Source organism: Cynocephalus volans, chromosome 4 (genome assembly GCF_027409185.1).
Source record: "Cynocephalus volans isolate mCynVol1 chromosome 4, mCynVol1.pri, whole genome shotgun sequence".
Taxonomy (NCBI): domain Eukaryota; kingdom Metazoa; phylum Chordata; class Mammalia; order Dermoptera; family Cynocephalidae; genus Cynocephalus; species Cynocephalus volans.
The window spans coordinates 131,312,065-131,334,061 of NC_084463.1; positions in this window are offsets into that span (position 1 = coordinate 131,312,065).

A 21,997-nucleotide genomic window follows, 5' to 3' on the forward strand; every position below is an offset into this window, starting at 1 on the left:
ACCACACAGCATTTATTAATAGCTCTGTAAACAAGCTTGAACATAGTATCAGCTTGCTGTTCAAGATATTACAGAAGTTTATGAGAAGCTGCTTAGGAAAACAAGATAGACTCATTAGAAATCTGATACTGGTCAATAGTGCATTTATTCCAAGTCTATAAATCACAAACTAATGAAACTTCTATTGTAATCACTGTTCCAGATCTAAAGGACACTCACCGCCCACCCCCCTCCCCCTTCCCCGGGTAGAAATTAAATACATTTCAGAAAGTCCGATAGTTTTTTCCTCTACTGATGCAGAGGCTAATTACAAAATTTCCCAAGAGATAATAAACATTAAACTTAATCAACAGATGTGACACAAGATAAAGAAGCAGCACATAACAATCAATTCCCTGTGTAGGGCACATATTTATCTTCAATTATCCCCAACCTGGAAAAGAAATAAATGTTATCTGTTATATCGATTATTTATATCTTCAGTGGCACCACATTTTGATTTTTCCCAGGACAGTCTCAGTTTATGCTGTTGTCCCAACTTAATTATTAATTGCTTTTATTCCCAAAAGTATCCTGGTTTTGATGGTAAATGATAAGAACTCCACTTGCTTAAAATTTAATTTTATAAATAAGACATTTAAGAAAGCCATTAGAGCAAGGGTGAAAGAGAAGAGTAAAGTGAGGCTAGTGAGAAGAAGAGGAGGTTGAGGGCCTGGCCCATAGCTCACTTGGGAGAACGTGGTGCTGACAACACCAAGTCAAGGGTTAAGATCCCCTTACGGGTCATCTTTTAAAAAGAGAAGGTTGGATTAATGTTAGAAATCAGAGGATGAGAATAGTTACTGTAACTGAGCATAAAATTTAGCTCTGAGCTTCCTGACAGCCAAGTCAAAAAGGGAAAATAACACTAGTTACAAATCTCTCGTTATGCAATAGAAGGAAGAAACCCAGTTTTTCAGAAGAGACATACTTTTCTAGTACTACACTCTAAGAGGAACTTATCACACTGGCCTTCTATAAGCGTCATGAGGCAATGGTTAGTAACTTAAAGGTTTCAAAAGATTCAGAGACATTCTCTGGCTGGTGGTTTCTCATTTCAACCCAATGGCCATAGTACTAAAACTATAGTTCTGTAAACTCTTTCTAGGAGGAGAGAGGCAATAATATAGTCCCTTTTTATAGTTTTCTGGGAGATCTGACCTGATTGAAATTAACCTGATTTGTTAATTTTCAGAAATTCCCTATTGGTAATTTATAAAAAGCATCTTTACTCATTAACCATCAAATAACTTTGAACATGAACCAAAACACTGCTAAGGACCTAACTCTTGTTCCCCAGAATCTGTGAAGGATTTGGGGGGAGCTCTAGGGTAGTGGTTCTTAACTGAGGCAATTTGCTCCCCAGGGTCCATGTGGAAATGTCTTGAGACATTTGTGATTATCACTACTTGGTGGGGTAGGAAGGTGAGTGCGACTGGCATCTAGTGGGTAAAAGGCCAAGGGTGCTGCTGAACATGCACAGGTTACCCCCCCAGAACAAAGAATTGTCCAGCCTCATCCTAGTGATGAGGTTGAGAACCCCTGTCCTAGAGTACTATTAGTAGAAGGGATGGAGACATCATTTCCAGCTGGGGTAAGAAGAAAAGGCCTCAGGGAGGAGGGGGCCTTAGGCTAGAATCCCCAGCCCCACCCTAGTGGAGCTGGAGGATGTCTCTCCGCAGGCTCAGGAAATGTGGGGAAAAGAAATAGGGAGGTGAAAAGAGCAAGGCATGTTGGAAGGATAAACTAGTTTAACTGGAAAAGAGGAGAATCCATGTGGAGCAATAAGAGAGGAAGCCAGAGAGTACAGGCAAATTTAGGACAAAGAGTTTCTGTTCTGATGTTATGCTCCAAGATCCCTAAATATTGCTAGTGTTTTTATAAAATCACACAAATCAAGAGCAGCATAAACTTTTATGTTCTCAAAGATCATCCTTCGAAATACCGACTTGTGGTGTATATGTAGATATGCACATATTTTGCTTCCTCTCCCCCACATCATTTTTTACCACTTACAAAATAGGGATTCCTTGGAACTCAGTTTTATATCACATTAAATTTAAAAATGGTTCCCTACTTAAAAATACAACCTATCAAGGCACAGAAAATTCTGAACCACTGCTGTAATTAATACAACATTGTAGGAATCTCCATTAAGAAATATTATTCTGACCTCGTTCTTTATGTCATGCTGCAGATTGTCCTCTTGAATCATGGAACACTCTGTGAGAAAGAACTACAAAGCTGGGTCCCTCGACATCAGCCATCTCACCCCTCAAAGTTCAGCCAGGAGTGGGACAAAACACTTGTCACCATGTTGACATGTTTACTTCTGGCGCAGGAAAATACTGCTGTTGCCCAATTAGGCTTCCCAGTCCATTCACTTGCCTGGAGACATATTTTATGCATTCCTTTGATGATTTACAAATAATTTAGCATGATCCACTAAGGTCTGCCAACATGTATGCGTTACTGAAGAAATCAGAGATGATGAAAATTATTGTAATTTATCGTATCCCAATTCTTTCTTCTTAAGAACAAAATAACTATCACCAGCTAGTTTATATACCTGACATATTTATTGCAGTATTCCCACTGAGCTCTTCCCATTGTCATGTGTTCTCACACATTGTTTTCACAAATCGTGTTTTGAAAGAAGTCAAGGGAAATTCAGGCCAAGAAGCAAGATGTTATCTTTTGGAAAGGACGACCCCACTCTAATGGAAGAGGATAATCCATTCAGAGGTTTGTAAAGCCAGTGTCCTCCGGTGGGTGTGATAAATCCACAGAATCTGAATCCAGGATTTTGCACTGGGACTTGAAGTCAGCATGAACAATGTAGTCGTGTTCCAAATAAACACAGTGTCTCATTATTATTATTGGATAAGCATGAACATCTGTTAGGTCAAGTTTATCCTATTTCCTTAAAAGCAATTGGATCCACTAAACACAGTTCTAATTATACCTATCACAAGTGGATCTGAGATGGGCATATAATGCCAAAGCTGATCCTTGGTCATCTCTATGTTTTGAAACCAAATTTTAAAAAGGAAAAATTCACCTGCTCATCTCAGATGGATCATGTAAGTAGAGAGCTCCACAGAGACTGCAGCTCCCTTCTGAATTCCATTGGCAAGTGATTTTCAAAAGATGAAAATATTTGAGACAGCTGGCCTTCTCCATTTTTAAAGAAATGGTGTACATGTTTTAAGTAATTATTTGGGGTGTGAGGAATCTAAATATTACTTACTAGGAAGGTCTTCACCATTCCCCTTTTCTAACTCAATATGGCACTCTCCCAGGTATCATTCAGTTGGAACAGGAAACGTAAGATACCTTCTCGCTGAGTTGAATCAGCAGTTTACCGCAGGTCACAGCTGCAATGGACTTTATTATTATTTTTAATTGAAATGTATGGATTATACACATTCTTGCAGAGTTGAATATCAATACATTTATACAACGTGTGATGATCAAATCAGGGTAATCAGCATATTCATCATGAAAAAGTTCTGCAAGGGACTTTAAAGAACATTTAATCCTACCCCTCATTTTTCAAATAAGACATTATATGACTTGCCCAAGATCACACACCTAGTTAGTGACGGCAAGATTTCTCCAAAGCCAAGCCCGTGGGAAATGAGAGACATCTTTAAGCAACAGCTTAAAGATTTATACTCACCAAATACCTTTTACAAGCCCAGCAACTGAATGGGGGATACACAGTCCTGGCTGTCGACTTGCTTACAGTCTAGCTGTGTTATAGGACTTGGTCATAATCGAGGAGAGATGTGGAGTTCTGCTGTAAGAAGTATCCTTGTAACAACCCTCACTTACAGCAGATCCAAGAATACTCTTCAATTCTTCCCTGTGTTATTCAGGGAGATGAAGGCCACTTCATTAAGTTTTACAAGGAGGTCCTCTGGTGGGTATGCAAATAATTAGCTAATTATTCTACTGTTAAAATTAGGAAAGCATCATTGTACTTCATGGAGGACCCGGCATAGAAAGCTGCCTAACATGCTGACAGCATCTTTTTGCTTGGATTAGTCTACGGTGCGGTGCAGAGGCTTAGCACCAAGGATGCCAGAAGGGGGAGCTGTTCTGGTTTGTAACTGAATTGAAGCGATGGCTGATCAAACCCCAAAGCACAGCAAGCTTTTCAGAGCTACATTTTGGCAGCATAGTTAAAGGAAGATAACCAGAAAGCCACAAGGAAATCGTTAATCCTCTCCACCTTGTATTTCTGTTGCTTATTTGATGCTGACGGAATCCTGACAGCATTAGGGGGAGGGGGGGATGTGGTCGTGGAGGTTGAGTGTTACACAATGTGCAAACATGCAGACACCAAACATCAAGATCCAAGATGTCAAAATAAAACAACCAAAAAAATTTCTCCTAATTTGACTTCCAAAGGACCTGAAAGGCATTTCAAACATGTCCAATAAGGCATTAAAAATAATTATCCCAGAGAGTAATCACTCCCTTGGTTGTTTTAATGTGTTTTTGTCTACAAACGAGCACTGCCTTGACTTACTTTGAAAGGTCTCTAGAATAAAAGTACTTTGGGTGACCCCAGGATTTCTGGGCAAAGTAACCAAGGATGGGGATGAGGCTGAAAAAGATAAAAACAGATGATGCAGTTTTTGATGTCAGACCTGAAATATCGTATAATTAAAACAGAATAAAACACTGAAGCTTAGAAACAAAGAAATAATCCTATCAGGAAAATACGCAAGCTCATTTAAGAGAATGTCAAAGATTTTTTTAAAGTGTTCTGTAAAATCAGTCTTATGCTGCCCAGATGGCTCTGTGGGTGATTTCTTTATGTAATTAGAATTCGCTCTCCTACTCCTTTTCTTCTTATCACAATAATAGTTATTATTAGCCATCCCTTATTGAGTACCTAGGCTCTCTGATATATTCTCTCTACTTCTTATAACCACCATTTCAATGAGAAGATATTCACCATTTCTTAGATGAGGACACGGATGCTGGGAGGTTTGCATTGGCCACTGTTAGCCATCTAGAATGTGGTGTGACCAGAGCAGCAGTCATCTGTTTGGATGATGTAGCATCACAATTCCAGAAGGAAGTTAAGTGGAGATAACTAAATGTTGGGGATCCACTTCTGCACCAGCCCTTCGCACAGCTTATCCTCAGAGTCAAACTTACCGTCCTGCCCAATCATGCCAAGATCCACAGGCCAAAGTAAAATTAAATTGCGTTGCCACAGAATCCGTTTCCACCATACAATGTCATGTAAAGTCTGATCCACCCACTTCCTGTTTGTATCAAATTCCAGCATATCCTTCTTTGTACAGTGGCTGTTCTGTGTCCCTGAAATTAATTTTTTGTTAAATACAGTGAATAACAGTGTCGATGCATCGTGGGGGAGTTACACAAATAATGTCAACGTGTCCCAAGGTGATTTTTTCCTTCTTCTGAATCACTCCTCTCTCTCCCTTTCTCCAAACTAGAATTTTCATGCACCAGGTTTGAAAAAAAGAGGAAATGGAATGTACGAGTATGAGCACAGCAATATTGTATCTATAAAGCAAGAAGCCTGCTCTACTCAAGTATCTACTCAGGTTTTTGACAAGGTGACTTGCAATAAGATATCAGAGCTAGACCATTTCTCAGGGTCCCAGGAAGAAGAAAGTGCACCTTTATAAACCCAGCAGCTATGGCCTGTTCTGCTGAAGTTTGCATCTTTTCCCTCTCTGTCCTTACCATGCATCCTGTTTCTGCTCTTCCCTTTCACAGTGGCCTGTCATTTACTGAGCTGAGCCTTCCCACTGATATCTCTCCCTTCCACATCCCCATCACAGAAACAATCCTGAAGTCTGAAGCTTAGGGACTATTGCAAATTAAAAAGAAAATTGGCAGCTCCACATCTACTAAAAGACAGAACTCCGTCATGGTTGACTTTCAGGGGCTTTTCATACAGTTGGTAGGAGAGAGAGGTTAGATCCCCCAGGCAAGGAGTCAAACACTGAAAAGCAGAAACAGCTCTGCCTGTCTGGGTGCATTAGGAAGAGAGCCATAGAGCCTCAGTCACGTATTTGGGATCACAACTCTTCTAAGAAGTGTGTTTTGGTTCCAGTTACTCCTTTATCGCTGGCAAAGAGCACCGTGATTATGTACTAAGGTCTGGGCAGAACTCAGAGCCAGGATGCTCCACCCTGCCCATCAGAGTTCCACCCCAAAAGCAAAGAGCAGCGCTCTCAACCCAAGCCATACTTCGGGGGCCGCCCACGAAGCTTCCAACTTGGTTGTGCTTTCTTCTGCACCCTGCAGGACATGCAAATGAAAGTTTGGGGCTTCATTTGGGTCATTTGGCCCCATTGTGGAGCAGGCAGCTTTCTGGCAGGCTAGCAATGGCACAAGTATAATAATAAATAATAATAATAACTCCCTTTGATAGAGTGCTTGTTAAGTGACTGGCACTGAGTTACACGTTTCCTTCGATTATTTCATTTGATTCTCACGGAAACCCTGAGTGAAAGAAAAGTCATTAAAACATTCCCACTTTATATATGAGGCATGGAGAGATTGTCTTTTGTCCAAAGTCCCACAGCTAGAAAATGGCAGAGCTCATGTTGATGTGATTCTAAAGTCTTTGATCCTAACTGCTATACCATGCCACCAGCATCTGAGCTGGTCAGGGTCCTGCAGAAGAGAGCACACTCAGACGGGACAATCAAGGAGCGTTTAATGCGGCATCTATTTATACAGGCATGGGCAAGATTAAGGGAAACCAACAGGGCTCTAGCCGCCTCAGGGAGCCTGTTGCCATCCCTGAGGCTGAGAGAGGGGGCAAGAGGAGGGAGTGGTTCCCAGAACCCAGACAGGAACCGAAGGTGTTAGAGAGAGTGTGGAGAGGCCCACCTTACAGGAAGACTGGCCTTCTGAAAGGAACACAGTCAACTTGAGCTGACTTGGCAGGGAAGGAGCCAGGGAACAAATAGCCTAACCTCATCTTTCTCCCTCCAAGCTCTGCCTGCATTTCCCATTGTCCGATCCCTTCTGGAAGTGGAAGGCAAGGGAGCCCACTGACGCTATCCACACCGGTCAGCCTCCGTAGCATGAAGAAAGGTGGAGATGGATGGAGGGGCCTTGAGTGTCTGACTTTATTGTAGCCTTCCCTCGACTAATATTTAGCTGGTCATATAATTATAGATTAGAAATAATTTTCCCTCAGACTTTGAAGAAATTGCTCTTCGCTTTTTGAGAAATCCAAAGCTATTCTGAGTGTTGAGCCCATAGGTGAAACTGGAGTTTTATCTCTGGAGGTTGATAGGATCTTCTCCTCAGGAGTCCCCTAAACTGCTCAATTAAATTCCCAATAATTATTGTTCTTTAAAAAATCAATCTAATAAATGATCCCAACAAATTTTAGAATGACAATTTATAGGGAGAGAGAAAGGAATTACTTATCAATTTTTGGAGAAATCACTTATCCCTGAAGCAGCATGTGGAACCCAACCTATCAGAGGTATTAAATTTTAAATTCTGTTTTAAAATACATTATTTGAGCAAATAACATTAAAGACAGGGAGGAAACAATTCACAATTGTGAGAGCATCCAGAATTATAGTATTTCTATCAGCATCTAAAATGTCTTACTTATCCTATCCTCACATGAAAATTGCCACTGAGGTTCCTGAACAACATAGGCCCAGGTGAGCACTGAACAGAGTGTATCTTTCCCACAGACCTAGCAGATGTTTCTCTTAGAAAAATGATGTGTTTTATTCTTAATGAGCTTAGTATTTTACATAAATGGATTATAGCTGAGAGAAGAGATTGCTCTGTTGTAGGAACCTACCATTCAATATGCTGTGTCCCTGACACAGAACAATTGGTGACAGAAACTCTTTCGTGAGTTGCAGTCTCCTGATGGAGCCAAAGTTGTTTGGCAGGAGATGATTTCCATGGTCTGCTGAACACCAAAGATGAGACTGGCTCTTGGCCACAAACTAGACCACACAGTCAATAAGACCTGCTTCCGTGAACCCCAGGCTGCCTTGACTTCTGATTTTTTTTAACAATAGAAATGAAACTGCTACTGGGAGGAGAGAGAACAATGGTGTTTTGACAAATGGAACAGAGATAGAGTTTGACTGACAATTCAGGTCAGAAAGAAGATTAATGCACAGGAAGACTGATGTTGGTCTGTCTCCTTGCCAAGAAGCAAACACTCCATGGGAGGTTTTCAGTGACATGGAGAACTGGCTCCATGGTAGCCATGTGGATTTGGAAATTTTGTTGGATATTTTCTGCAAAGGGGCACCTTTTCTAGGACTTCAAAAATAATTAGAGTGAAATATGCACAATTGACACATATAGCCATAGTATCCTTGACACCTAAGGAAGGAAGAACTAGAGAGAGGTTGTGAGACTCCACTGGAAAGTGTTGTCCTTTGTTTCCTTGGAGATCTGCTAGGTTGGTTCAAAAGAGTTCTGACCACTGGAAGGGACTAAGCTAAGAAATCTCTAGTTGCCCTCTAAACATGCAATTAGGAAGCATCCATTTATGACCTTGAAAAAAGTCATTTATAAAAGTATATTATAATGTATCAGTAAAATGAGCTGGAAAAAGGTTTACGTGAAAGTTCATGTGAGAAATGCAGCTATAAGCAAGCATGCCAGTCCCCACCTTAACCCCAGCAGGAATGTGTAAATTCTAACATATGGAATGTAAGCGTCTGTTGAGAAGTTTCATAAATCTGCCTGGCAACGAGCATCAATAGGCCCTGCGTGAGAACAGGCCCCAGACAGGGGAGACAGTGAATGCTGTGCCTACAAAGTCTAATGTTAAGATATTAACTAGTCCCAAATCTAGTGATCAAAAATTTCCACAATCTTCTTTAATAATACTGATTATTTCCTGACAAGGCGGCACTTTTTCATGGGACTCAGCCAGGAATAGGTAATATGATCGTCCATCCATTCATCTATCCCAGAAATAGCTATTGAGCGCCTACAACATGGCAGGCAGTGCACTAGGCACTACAGGCACAGTGGAGAACAAGGGAGACACTGTGTTCCTTCTGTGGGATCTACTATATGTAGGAGAACAGACATTAAACAAATAAGAAAAATTTTATTCTTACAATTTCGATAAATGCTATCAAAGAAAAGAATAACTTATAGTGCAGGCACTCTTCCAAACTTTCTACATGGGTTATCTCATTTAATCCTCGTGACAATCCTCTGCAGCAGGTGCTATCATAAGCCCCATTTTGGAGATGAGGAAATAGATACATGGAGGTGAGTCCACACTCCAAGCTCCTGAAACCATGCCGCATTTTATGACCCAGGTGGGGAAAGGGTGCTGATTTAGATTTGAGGGTTAAAATGTCTATCAGTATATGATTTTAGGCTGAGCCTCAAGGATAAGTAGGAATTAATTGAGCAAAAGAAAGTAGCAGTATTCTAGAATTAGGGAATAGCATGTCAAAAGGCCCTGAGGCAGGATGGTGGTTGGCCTTGGATGTTTTGGGGAAGGACAGTGTGACTGGGAGGGGAGTGGGGTAGAAGGCTGGAGAGGTAGAAAACGGTTGGAGTAGGTGGTACCTTAGAAGTCCTGTTTAAGATCTTGAACTAAATCCTGAGCAGAATGGGAGCTCCTGAAAGACCTGACTTTATCTGGGACTGAGTGGTGTTGCTCCAGGCACAACTGCTACAGCCAGGAAAGGAGAGGTATTCTCCCCATGGGAGACTGAGCCTGTTGCTGGGCTAGTAACTCACCCCGTCTTTCCACTATCTTCTGTAGGACTAAGTGGAGTCTACATACTTCTGCTTTAACAGATCTCTGTTTTCTGGTGCAGTTAAAAGACAATGATGTCAAGAGAAGACTGGCAAACCTAAAAGTTCATTCCACACTGTGATCTGCTTAAAATTAACCTTAGTTACCACCATTAAATTTGGCATTGCTTAAACTGTGGGACCCCACTAAGATCTATAAAATGATTCTCCCCAAATTTCCATGTTCCTTACACTCCTAAAACAGATGCCCTATTATCCTGTGCATTTGTTTTATAAATTACTTAATTTATTCATTCGTCAAAGATTTGTATACCTACTGTGTGGCAGACATGAAAGATAGAGTAAATAAGACCAGAGTCCCTGTGCTCACAGGGCTTGAGTCTGGTTCCAGGGGACACATGATGCTGTCATCCCCTATGGAAGGCAGAATAATGGCCACCCTAAGGTGTCCATGCCCTAATCCCTGGGACCTCTAAATATGTCACCTTACATGGCAAAAGAGAGTTTGCAAATGTGATTAAGTTAAGGATCTTGAGATGGGGAGATTATCCAAGTGGGCTGAATGTAATCACAGAGTTCTTATAAAAGTGAAAGAGGGAGGTAGGAGGATCAGAGTCAGAGAAAGAGATGTGAGGACAGAAGCAGAGTGAGAGTGATACGATTGCTGGAAGGGGAGCACAAGCCAAGGAATGTGAGCAGCCGCTGGGAGCTGGAAAAGGCAAGGACCAGATTCTCCACTAGAGCTTCCAGAAAGAAATTCAAAACCACCGACACCTTGATTTTGACCTAATGAGAACCTTTTGGGACTTCTGATCTCCTTAACTGTAAGATAATAAATTTGTGTTGTTTTAAGCCACTAAATTTGCAGTAGTCTGTTGCACCAGCAATAGAAAACAAGTACCCTTCCTACTCCAGCCAGGACCGGGCCCAAGACAGACATCCTTCTTTAATCCCTCCCGGTTTCTCACCAAGCCCAGATGCAGCCTCACAATCCTCTCAGCACAGCAGCCCAGACACCTACTGTCAATCGGTGAGAAGCAACTCACTTGCTATCCTGTGGGTCTGTACAACAATGTACAACTGATCGTAACCCCCGCAGAACTGCCATATATACAAATATTAATTACTGGACTATTTTTTGATGATTCTTTTAGAATTGGGATCCTAAAGTAGTTCTACTGCTTAAATTGCCGTGTGTCCTTCGGCAAATCACATACATCTCTGTGCTTCAATTTCTTCATTGCAAAAATGACGGTAATAATAATATCTACCTCTAGGGTAGAATTAAGTAACTTAAACATGAAAGAATTAAAAATAGTGCCTGGCATATAGTAAGTGTTCAAAAATTTTAACAATGGTGATATTGATTGTTATTATTCCCTATGGGGTTTAGCATGAAGCTTAAAAGATCACTCTGGCTAAAGTGTGGGAAACACACTAGAAGGGCAAGTTGACAGGAGCTAATTTGGGGAAGGTTGAATTAGGGTGATGATAGTTTGAAATGGAAAGAAGTGGGTGGACTTGAGAGAGTGTGAAGGTTAATCTAAGTGTCAACTTGGTTAGATGAAGGAATGCTGAGAAACCTGGTAAAGCTGTGTTTTTAGGTTTGTCCGTGAGGGTGTTTCCAGCAGAGATTAGTATGAGAGCCTGAGTAGACTGGGTGGGAAAGACCCACCCTCAATGTGGGTGGGAACCATCCAATCTGCTGGGGGTCCGGAGAGAACAAAGGACACAGGAAAGAGGTGACGCTCTCTCTCTCTCTCTATCTGCTGGAGCTGGGATACACTCTTCTCTCCTGTCCGTGGACATCAGAACTCGAGACTCTTCAGCTTTTAGGTTCCAGAACGTACACCAAGGACACCATCAGCTGCCCTGGTTTTGAGGCCTTTGGACTTGGACTGAGCCACGGTACCGGCATCCAGTTTAGAGACGGCCTATCGGGGGACTTTTCTTCATAGTTGTATGAGCTAATTCCCCTAATAAATCTCTCTCATATAATTATAACATACCTATTGATTCTGTCTCTCTGGAGAACCCCGACTAATACACCAAGGCTTCTGACCACGTTATCCTCTGCACATCCTCACCCCGCACCCCCATACGCAGTTTACCAACGGGCCTTGTTGATTTTTACCTCTGCAATATCTCTCAAGCCCCATAACCTCCCTATTCAGCCTACCCTGCAAGGATCCCAAGAGATGAGATGGCACTGGGTTGTGGACTTAAGATCCAGGGAATCCTAAGGGAGGCGGAACAACTCTCAGAAGAAGTCCGTCATGCAGGCATGTGAGATACCTCCAGAATCTCACCGTCCCCCAGCTTCAGGGTGGCCCCAGAAGGGCCTTCTGCCTCTGTCCTCACAAAGTGACTCCTATCAAAGGCGAAACGTTTCTGAGCTGGCCCACTGAGAATTGCTGAACAGTGCAGTTTGTCTGCATGCAGCAAAATACCTTTTTTTTCCCTCCCCCTTCTGCCCGGGTCTATGACTTGGCTGTGCTCAGCAGAAGGGAGGTAGGAAAGATACACTTTGAAATTGTAGCGAGCATCTGAGCAGACTGAATTCAATTTTGGATACAAACGTCAAGGAAAAGCTCCCTTGGCTCCGCTCCTTGCTTACTGAGGCACGGCGTGCTGCTCCACTGAGAGGCCGGCTGATCTCGCCCGCTGGGCCGCTGAGCAGGACCTTCCCGAGGATGTCTCGGAAAGACTCTGCCAGGCTCCTCTGTGCACACTGGGCAGACGGCAAAACCCCGCAGAGCTCCTCAAATCCGGGCTTTGCCACAAACGTGCTCCGTAGCCCCTTCCCTCAGCTGGCTTGATTTTCCTTAGATGATCTCTAAGGTCTCTTCTTTCGAATATAGTATGATTCTGGGCTTTGGATCATCTACAGATGCTGGAGAGCAATGCCTGCAAAGCGTGTATGAGAAAAATTGGCGCAGCGATTAGGAAGATAATTTTGTGTTAGCTTTCTAATTTTTTAATGAGCATACCCTTTGGCCCAGAAGTGTCCATTCTTGGGCCGTATTCTATGGAAATAGCAGCTCAGATATGCAAACATGGATTTTGTAATTGCAAGACAAGAAAAATAACTTATATGCCTGTTAATAAGGAAGTGGTAAATAAATCTACTATACAACCATTATAAAGAATGCAGGTCCATGTGTACTGAAAAAAAAAAATACAAAATATAACTTCAAATGAAAAAATTAGATTGCTGAGTAAATACTAGTATGATCACATTTCTTCTGAGATGAAATCCAGATATGTGTAATATATGTCATATTTGTCTAATATATTATAGATATGTGTAAAGAGAGAAAGAGAGAAGATTCAACACCACTTAACTTTATTTCAGACCTGCATAGTCCAGTAAGGTAGTCACTAGCCTCATGTACCTAACTACTGAGTACTGGAAATGTGGCTGGTCTCACTGAGGAACTGATATTTAATTTATTTAATTTTAATTACTTCATAATTTAATTTAAAAACTGATAACTTGATTCAGCTATTAGAAAAGTATTTAAGTATGTTTGCAACAACTTGGTATGTGGATCTACTTTTTCAATTATGTTATATGTAATCTAAATACAGATCAAGTATTTCCAATGAAAATTTAGCATCCAAATTGTGATGTGTTTTAAGTGTAAAATACACACCAGATGTGTATTTTAAGAAGACTTACTACAAACAAAAAGAAAATATCTCAATAATAATTGTATCTCAATAATCTGATAATGTTGATTACATGTTGAAATAATATTCTGATACATTGGTTTAAATAAACTATATAATTAAAATTAATTTCACCTGTTTCTTCGTATGTTTTTAATGTGGCTACTAGGAAATCTTATTTATTTTTTAGTTTTTGTTGTTTTTTTTTTTGACACCTGGCCAGCAAGGGGATCCAAATCCTTGACCTTAGTTTTACAAGGTGGCACTCTAACCAATGGAGCTACCCAGCCAGCCCTGAAAATTTTTAATTACATTTGTGGCTCACATTATATTGCCACTCTTGGGAGTGGGATGAAGGAGAGGGCTAGACTTTAACTTTTTACTTTATATATTTTTGTTATATGTTTTGATTTTGTTACGGTAAGCATGGGTTACTCTCACAATTTAGAAGAAACAAGTTTTAAATTGTTAAAGTTGTTAAAAAGTTAATTTTTATGGTATATTTTGATATATCAAGAAAATGATTGAAAAAATACTGCCTCTAATTTGTGTCTTTTGTAATGGTGTGTTAGGGTCTGAAATAAATGTTTTACCATCAGGTTATTATAAAATGGAACTCTCACTGTGGAATCTCTGTGATTTACCAAAAGTTTCTAATTGCCTGACTCTTTTTTTGATTACTGCTATCCTCAACAAAGATACTTCTGCCTGACAGCCATCCCAGCTGTGTTGGAAAGGGATTGTTTCTCAGTGAGTAGGAGTTAAGCTCAAGAGAGAGAGAAAATAAAAAGATAAATAACTCTTAAAGAAATCTCCCCTCTTCTCTCCAATTCCCTCCTTCCCCTATATCAAGATTCCCCAAAGTTTTAGGGATCTACAGTTCTAGGCTGAACTTCCTACCTTACTAAATGACAAGGCCAGGATGTTAACGTTCCCCACACAGACACGTCTGTATTATACATAAAGATGTCTGTGTTACACATAAACACGTTATAGCTGTAACAATATCACTTTCAAAGGAGCGCTAATCCGCTGAAGTCATCGAGTCAGAGAACATTTGCTTCTCCGTGTCTTGTGTGTGAACTGTGTGAGAGAGAGAAGGAAGGAAGGGAGGGAGAGGAGGAAGGAAGAGAGAGTTAAAACTGTACCTATGGTTTCTTATTTGTTTCTTATAGTGTTGCTCTCTTACACTATGTACTCTCTGTTTAAAAAGTGGAGTATTATCTTTCTATGCAAACTTACAGATATCTCAGATCAATATTTTGCATATGAAGTGGTTGGGCTTGAATGGATGTCACAGGCTGACTTGGGAAGAGAAAAAATCAGCTGCAGATCTCATAAAGCTCTGGAAATAGCCGATTCAATGCTCCCCTACACCCTGCATCTCCCCAGATCGTACCCACCTGCTTTTATTTGTCTTCTTTGATAGCCTGTGCACTCCATGAAGCATTTCTATCCCTAGAACCTAGTACAGGGTCTGGCCAATAGCAGGTTCTTAATCAAAGCTTGTTAATTACTCCATGAAAGAATGAATGAAGGAATGAGTAGAGCTACCATTCAAGGGTCAGCCATGATCTAAATATCAATAAAATTAGTTTCTCCTCAAAGATAAACTTGTACAATTTTCCATCTTATTAACACTATCATTCATTCGACATTTATTTATTAAATGCCTATTATGGGCTATAAACTGGCACAACAAAAGTTAATTTAAACACACGTATATGGTCCCTACCCTTATGACGTTTACAATCTGGGAAGAGAGGGAAGGCAGGGGTCAGGCACAAATAAATTAAAAATTGAAATAAGTTCTCCCGAGGAGATGATCAGGGAGTGGTGATAGAGAACAGAGAGGCTACACCAATTTAGCCAATTTGTTTGTTCTCTGAAGAAGTGACATTTAAGCTGAAGCACAGAGGATGAAAAGGAGTCGACTATTAAACTATTAAAAAAGCAAATAGAGAGAGGGAGCAGTCTGGGAGAGAGGGAAGAGCTCCACACACCCAGGAGCAGGGTCCACTGCCTTTGGGACTCACTGCTTAAATGTGCTATGAAATTCGAACTCGACTTGATTCATTTGGGTTTTAGAGCCCATGGTAATTTGCATGCCTGACTGGCTGTCAACGTCTGTTGGAACCCATGTGTTCAGGCTGTAAAGATGGTGATTTCCCTTATTTGGTGGGCAGTGTGATTATGAAAGGATCTAGTGAGAGAGAGCGAGGGAATGGGCAGCATTAGGCTGGTGAGTTTCATTCTCTTCTCCGCAAGGTTGTCTCATTTCTCTTCACATTAGCTTCTGTATTTCTGATCTGCTCTCACCAGTTAAATGTCTGCTTTAAATATACATTTTTGTCGACAGTCATCCCTCAGTATCCATGGAGGATTGCTTCCAGGACCCCCTGCAGATCCACGGATGCTCAAGTCCATGATATAAAATGGCATAGTATTTGCATATAATCTATGCATGCCTTCACCGTATACTTTATTAATTTGTCAGCTGGCTGGTACAAGGATCTGAACCCTTGACCTTGGTGTTATAAGGCTGTGCTTTAACTAACTGAGCTAAACAGCCAGCCCCCCTCCTGTATACGTTAAATCTTCTCTAGATTACTTGTAATACCTAATACGGTGTAAATGCTATGTAAATAGTTGTTATACCATATTGTTTAGGAAATGACAAGAAAACAATCTGTGCATGTTCAGTACAGGTGCAATTATTTTCCAGATATTTGGTTGAATCCACAGATGCGGCACCCATGGATATGAAGGACAGACTATAGTTCTGTGTAAAGAGGGTTCTGGGGATTTACAAGGGAGAGAACTCTTTACAGCTTATACTCCTTGCCCCCTTTGAATATTTTTAACTGTAAACTTTTTATAAATTATATTATAAAACTAGTAATAAAATTGATAAACTATGTATACAGTTCTGTTTAACATGCCACCCTGTGACTATTGCCGAGAATTCATTTTCTTTTCTTTTCTGATTATTAATGCAATATAAGCTCAATGCAATCAGATTGAGAAACTGAGGAAAGAATAAAATTAGCCATAATTTAATCACTCAGAGATTACCACTGAGGCTATTTTGCTATATTTCTTTCCTAATGGCTTTGAAAAAACAGGATCAAATTCTACATGTTCATTTATACCCGCTTTTTAATTCACTATATGTAAACATCTTTTCATGGCAAGAAATGTCAGTCTTTTGTATGGGTGTATCATAAGTTCACCATTTCCCTTCTGATGGACATGTAGGCTGCAATTTTCACCACATAATTAACTTTTAATCTAAATATTTATGAAATTTTGTGTGTCTGTCTCCATTCAAATGTTTCACCTCATTCCTCTGTATTTAATAAACAACAGTGATTCTTACTTGGTTATCAAAAAATAAGATTTTCCTTGCAAGTATAGTCAAGTAATTCAAGCAATCTTCCACTGTGTGCAAACCTAATATATGAACATCTAGAACGACCAAATAAAGTTCAAGATTGTTTCTTAACTTTACAGAAGAATTTAAATAGCAAGTTTCACTCAAGTATCAGATTCCCAGAAGGTTGGGGTTGGGAGATAGGGAGAGATGTCTCTGAAACATCTAATGCTTCATTTTAAGACTAACTCATGTCTGTTGGGTGTAGGGGTGGGAGGGTGAGGTGCAGGGGGACTGCTGGAGTCCACTGCTCTGATCATAGCTGTTTTCATGTGACCAAAAAGTGAGGCAGGTGGGGGATGTTGGGCAGAAAACAGTTCTAGGTACCCAGGAATCAGAAGTGGGTAGTCTGGGAGGATGCTGGCTGTCAGAAGCCCCCACATGCTGGAGCTTGAAAAAGAGAACCTCAATGGATTACTGTCCAGCAAAACAGAACAGGAGCCAAGTCTTGGCCATCTTCATGCTAGATCAGCTTGTCTGTCTCTAAGCCAGCAAATACTCAAAAATCCTTTCCACCCTCCAACCTGACATTTCCCTTAGTTACAATCTTGTGATTTCCAAAAAGACTCTATTTTCTGTTTCTTTTCAGCTATAGCAACCTGCTCTCTTAAATAGCTTCTTTATCTGGTGGTGCAATTACAGTCTGTGACTAACAGCTGTGGTTCATAAACATGAGTTTTACCTTTGGGTCAGTGGTTCTTGGTCTTTTCTGCATGGCAACTTCCCCCGGCTGATCTCGGCATTAGGAGAGGCAGCTCTCCTTCAGCACTCCCAGTTGGTACTCAGTAGTGCAGTTTACTGTTGGAGGGTTCTGTTTTCCTATTACGAAAGAGGTCACATTTTTATTAAAGTTGCAAGTACTGGCATCTAATACCCAAACTTATTTCTGGATGTTCGTACTACTAGTGAGTTTAATTTTACCTTTGAGTTTTTATATTTTCCAAATGGTCTACAATGGGCATGCATTTCTTCTATATTCCGAAAAAGTGCCTTCCAGAAAGTAATTTGTAACTATAAAAATTTTAGAAGTAAACACAGGAGAAAATCTGCAGGATCTAGGGCTTGAGAAAGAAAGAGTTCTTAGACATAACACCAAAATGGTAAATTAGACTTCATCAAAATTAAAAAAAAAAAAAAAAAAAAAAACTTTTGCTCTGGGAAAGACCTTGTTAAGAGGATGAAGAGACAGCTGCAGACTGAGAGAAAATATTTGCAAACTACACATGCTGGCAAGGAACTCGTATCTACAATATATAAAGAACTCTCAAAATTTAACAATGAAAACAAACAATCTAATTAGAAAATGGGCAAAAGATAAAAAGATTTCACTGAAGAGTGTATATGGATGGCAAGCACGCACATGAAAAGATATTCAACATCACTACCATTAAGGAAATGCAAATTAAGACCTCGAGGAGGAATCACTGCATCCCTATTAGAACAGCTAGATTTTAAAAAATAGTAATGGCAAGGATACAGAGAAACTGGATCACTCATACATTGCTAGTGGGAGTGTAAAACAGTACAGTCACTCTGGAAACTAGATTGGCAGTTCTTGAAGAAGTAAACATATACTTACCATATGACCCAGCAATTGTACTCCTGGGCATTTATCCCAGAGAAGTGAAAACTTACATCTACATAAAAACCTGCACATGAATGTTCCTAATAGCTTTATTTGTAAAACCCCAAACCCAACAACAACCAGAGTATCTTTCAATTGGTAAATAGACAAACTGTGGAACATCCATGCTGTAGAGTACCACTCAGTAATAAAAAAGAGCAATCTATTAAAATATGCAAAAACCTGGATGGATCTTGAGGGTATTATGCTGAGTGAAAAAAGGCCAATCTCAAAAGGTCATATACTATATGATTCCATTTATATAACAGTCTTTTTTTTTCTTTTTTGGCGACTGGCCTGTGGGGTGATCTGAACCTGTGACCTTGGTGTTTAAAGGCTGTATGACAGTCTTGAAATGACAAAATTACAGAGACAAAGAACAGATGAACATTTATTAAGGGTTTAGGATTGGTGTGGAGGAGGAAGATGGGTGTGATTACAAAGGGGTAGCATGAGGGAGATCTCTGCGGTGATGGAATAGTCTCTGTCTTTACTGCAGTGGTGGTTATGCAAATCTACACCTGAGGTAGAATGGCACAGACCTACACATACACATCGAACCAATGCAACTTCCTGGTTTCCATTTGTACTATAGTTAAGTAAGATTGTAACCACTCAGGGAAATCAAGGGTGCACAGGAGCTCTCTGTGCTATCTTTGCAACATCTTGTGAATCTATAATTTTTTTTATAATTATTTTTTCTTTTTTATTTGTCATTATACAATGTAGCTGATTTTCGTAGCCCTTTACCAATTCCTCCCTTTCCCCTCCCTCTCCTCATCTATAATTATTTTGAAATAAAAAGTTTTTTTTAAAAAAATTCATCCTTAGGTAGAAAATTTAGAATATGCAGAAAAATATAAAGAATGCTAGTTTTAAAATTCATAACCATTGTGATATTTGTTTTAAAACGTTGGAATTTACTGCTTAATTTTTGTTTTTGATTTTTTTTCTGAGATAAAATTCACATAACATAAAACACCATTTTAAGCATTTTTAAGTATATAAATTCAGTGGTAGTTTTGGTATATTCATAAGGTTGTGCAACCATCACCACTATGTAATCCTGGAACGTTTTCATCACCCCCAAAAGAAACCCCATACCCATTACCAGTCACTCCTAACTCTCCCCTCCCCCAAGCCCCTGGCAACCACTAATCTGCTTTCTGTCCCTATGCCTATTCTGGACATTTCATATAAATGGAATCATGCAATATATGGCTATTTGTGTCTGTTTCTTTCACAGTGTACTGTTTTCAAGTTTCATCCCTGATATAGCGTGTAGCAATACATCATTCCATTTTATGGCTGAAAAATATTTCATTGTATGGATATGCTTAATTTTTGTTTTTGATAAAAATATTTTCCCTTCCTACAGGGTCTGTTTCATGTCTAGTTAGTTTAGTGAACTCTCTCCAGCCTGGAGTGATGACCTGTGACCTCTCACCATTCACACCAAAGCTGCACATGTGGACATAGGGAGCTCCTCAGCTTCTGTTCTCCCACAGCCCAGCTTAATCAGGTGGGTCATTAACTGAGACCTACAGGATCTGTATAGGTCAGGATCTCCATATGGCCCATCGGAGATGATAAGTGAGGCAGAATGATTGGTCGTGGCGGCAAGAAGGAGAGAAGACTAGCAGCATGTTTACAGAGTAGCAGGGCAATTTCAGTAGCCTCCTATCCACAGGTTTGGCTTGCCTTTGTAGAATAATAAGCAACATGTTCCCAGAGCAGCATTTTTCTAATCTCTTTTGGAAAACTAAATGCTTTGCCTGAGTTTCCCTCCTCTTCACATTGTGCTTCTGAATCCAGACCTGTCCTACAGTATTACAGTTATCAGGGGCTTCCCAATTCCAACCATCCTTCTTTCTCTTCCTGATATTAGACCTGGACTGAGATGACTGTGTCTGCAACCCATTGGCATCTCAGTGAGTGTAAAACCCATTTACTGAGCCCTCATGATGTGCCAGTCACTGTACTGAGTCCTGTACTTTTGCCATCCCACTTAAATCTCCAGTAACCCTCTCAAGTGAATGCTTTTATCATTCCATGAATGAGAACAGATTCAGTGGCAGAGGCTCAGAGTTTTAATGCCCACACCAAGATCATATTACCACTGAGTGGCAGGGCCAGGATTCAACATATGCCTGTTTAACAGACAAATGCACTAAAGGCATAGACTCTGGAGCCAGAATTCCTGGCCTCAAATGCTGGCTCATTCCTTGTTAGCTATTTGACTTTGCCTGCATTTCCCCATCTGTAAAATGGGTTAATAATAATACCTGCTTCATAAGATTGTTGTAAGGATTAGATACATGAATCTGTCTATAGCACAAGAGCTATGTGCCTGGCATGTAGTAAGGGCCATGTGTGTTCACTATTGTTGTGGCTGTTGGTGTTACTATACTGCCTCTTAAGAATGAGATAGGGAAGCAGGAAAAAAAGCAAATGACCTGAAAAGACACTATTTCCCATTGCCTCAAGAGATTTCTCCTGGCCAAGTAACACAAGATGTGCTGCCTCCAGGCTGCTCCTCCCAGACCAAGAGCTTACAAGAGCAACTAAAGTAAAACTATCCATTTCCAAAGCCAGCATTAAGTCTTTATATTAACAAGAAAGGGGGTGGGGAGAGCAGGGGAAAAATTCTTTCATATAAGAGCCAGCAATGGATTTCCTTTGAAGGGACATTACATGGTCACCCAGAACCTTGCCTATCATAAGTATTTGACTAGGAGTATATGGTGGTGATAATTTGCACATCTCTATTGCTACAACACACCACAGACTATCAGTACTCTCTTCACTACTAAAAATATAATCATTAGTGCCTTTAAATCTAGTTACATTAGAGAAACAATTCCAGAAACCCCAGAACCAATTCAGAAAACTCATCCTCAAGAATCTGTCACTTTATAACCACTCTAGGCACCTAAAGTTACCAAAAGGTAACATGAGACATCACCTGCCTGATAATGACTGGTTACGAATGTTAAGAGCCCTGGAGTTCATGATTTCCTAATTCCTCTAAATTGGTTATATCTATGAACCAAATGGTTGTGTTTACCCAAAATTCATGTCAAAATCCTAACTCCCAACATGATAGCATTAGGAGGTGAGGGCTTTGGGAGGAAATTAGGTCCTGAGGGTGGAGCCCTCATGAATAAGATTAGTGCCCTTATAAAAGAGACCCCAGAGAGGTTTCTCCTCCTTCTTCTGCTGTGTAAGGACACAACACAAAGTCATGAGTCTGAAAGATGGCCTTCACCAGAACCTGATCATGCTGCCACCCTGATCTTGGACTTCCAGCCTCCAGAACTGTGCAAAATAAATTTCTTTTGTTTGTAAGCATCCTAATCTATGATACTTTGTTATAGCAGCCCAAACAGACGAAGACAGTCATGATTATCAAAAAAATGATGGGCCATAAATATAGTTTAATTAGCAACCCCAAT